The 2,339-nt window shown below is 40.9% G+C and overlaps 1 pseudogene; it reads left to right on the top strand.

Annotated features, from left to right (window-relative positions):
• Window positions 1-1,061: 1,061 nt before the first annotated feature.
• Window positions 1,062-2,007, top strand: LOC101569441 (annotated as a pseudogene).
• The last annotated feature ends 332 nt before the right edge of the window (window positions 2,008-2,339 follow it).

Genomic DNA, 2,339 nt, shown 5'->3' with positions numbered 1-2,339 from the left:
AAAAAAAAAAAAAAAAAAACAAAACAAAACCAAAAAACAAAACTCCTGGATGTGGTCAAGTGAGAAATGCTTGCAGCTCCAAGTCCATCAATATGACAGACTTTCCATCCAAAGGTTTGCAAATCATCAATTTAAACACATAATTGGGCATGTGGAGACAAGTTTAACAGTTTTGACAATAGTAATTTCTGTGGGTAAATTTTTCTCGCAAAAACTCATAACTCCTCATAATTCCTTGATGAAAGAGGTGGGAAACGTGTTCTTGCATGTAGGAGGGCACCTGGCCTGCCCTGGTCTGAGGAGATTGAACAGGAGAAGGGTGAAACAGGGCTTCAGAGGAAGCAAGGCCTGGGTGTTTTCATCATGACTTTCCTCCTAACTAGCCATTTGCTCAAGAGCTTGTCAGGCTTCCTTTTCCTACCTTTGAGATGAGAGGCAAATCTTTATGATCTCTGTCTTGAATGCTATATGAAAATCCCATTAACACGAGATAAATAAATATCCGTGGTAGTTAATTCTCACAGAGTACAAGAAATTCTTCCATTCTTGAAACCTCTAAGAAAGAATTTTATACTGTCTATACGTTGTTAATGGACAGGATATAGAAACTAGTCCTGGACATTCAGCAAATATTTGTTGAATGAATAAGAAGAGAGTAAAAATCCTCTGAAATACTTATGCACTACAGGCAGTTAAGGACTTTAAAGAAATAATTCATATTTCTGTAACTCCTCAAGAAAATAGAAATTATTTTTGTCAAGTTTCAAGAACATGGATGTTGGACAACTCAAGTTCATTTCTAAGTCAAATGAGAATTTCAGAGGATGGGGTGACTGACCAAAATGTCTAAGCAAAAGGGAAACTACAATCCTCAAGACCAAAACAAAGAGAGGGAAGCACAATTCATTATCGATAGTAAGTCACACAAATTGTGACAGGGACAGGGCCGACCATACAGCAGATGCTGGCCGAGACAGCCTCAGCTCCCTCTCCTACCCAGCCTTGGCTGCACCTTGAGGCTCAGGACAAGGTGGCAGAGAGATGAGGTAAGCGGCAACTTGCAGGAGGACGAGGAGAAAAAGGACAACGAAGTGACAGTGCTGTTACTCAAGCTGGGGAATCTGGTGAAAGTTCCACTGTGAAACAGATGAAAGCTGTTTATCATGATGGCTCTTCAGGTGAAGAATGTAAACAACATAAAGTAGTTGTCTACAGCAATACTACACAGTCCATTGTTGTAATCCTGAGTACCACAGGATGGCTAAAGTTGATTTGGGGGAAGCTGTCAGAGCAGATGATGCTTGGCAATGACTTCAGCTCATGGGGCTGAAGACGGAATCGTGACTGCAGAATTAGCATGAGCGATTAAGGGTTATGGTGAAACTAGTGGGGTGCAGGCATGATCAGGGGAGTATCAGCTCACGGATTCTGCTTCCTGTTACCTGAGTGATTTGAGTAGAATGTCACAGCTCTACTATATCGCAACTCAGCAAGATGCTCCTCTGACAAGAGTGAAGACTACAGGCATTGTGAAGACAGGTTTGACCTTCAACGACCTATACTTCCAGATGTTTGACGTAGGTTGGCAAAGACCAGAATTTAAAAAAAAAAATGAATTTATTGTTTTGAAGGAGTGACAGTCACTATCTTTTTTGTGACCCTCAGTGAGTATATGATCTGGCTAGAGCTGGGGATGAGGAGATGAACTGAATGCATGAAAATACGAAACTCTTGGACAGTAGTTGTAACAACAAATGGTTTACACCAGTCACTTAAATGATACTTCAATCATTTTCTTCCTTAACAAGAAAGACTTTTTGGAAGAAAAAATAAAGCGGAGTCCATTGACTCTCTGCTACCCAGAATCTACAGGTTCTGATACATATGAAGAGCCAGCTGCTTGCCCCCAGGCTCAGTTCTAGACCCTGAGGAGCTACAGACACCAAGAATGTGCAGTTTGTCTCTGATGCTCTTACAGATGTCATAATTAAAAACTACTCAACCTGAGTTCAATCCCTGGTTCTGCCAAAGAAAAGGAAAAAGAAAAAAAAAGAGGCAGGGGAGATGGCTCAGTAGAATAAACGCTTGCCTGGCAAGCACAATAGCCTGAGTTCAATCCCTGCTTCCACCAAAGATAAAGAAAAAAAATAAAATAAAAAATAAAAACTACTCAAAGGAATGTGGACTTTTTTTAAGTAGGGGGAAGTTAATAAAAGCTACTGCAGTGTGGAATGTTAAGACCAGTTATCTTTTGCTGCCTCCTGGAGCGGGACAAGCGTGACGAGGCCAAGGAATGGCAGTAGCATGCAGAACATTAGCACTCTTTGAAATGGGTTTCT

The sequence above is a fragment of the Octodon degus genome, unplaced genomic scaffold (genome assembly GCF_000260255.1).
Source record: "Octodon degus isolate 3935 unplaced genomic scaffold, OctDeg1.0 scaffold00038, whole genome shotgun sequence".
Lineage (NCBI taxonomy): Eukaryota > Metazoa > Chordata > Mammalia > Rodentia > Octodontidae > Octodon > Octodon degus.
This window is presented reverse-complemented; position numbering and strand designations above follow the sequence as displayed.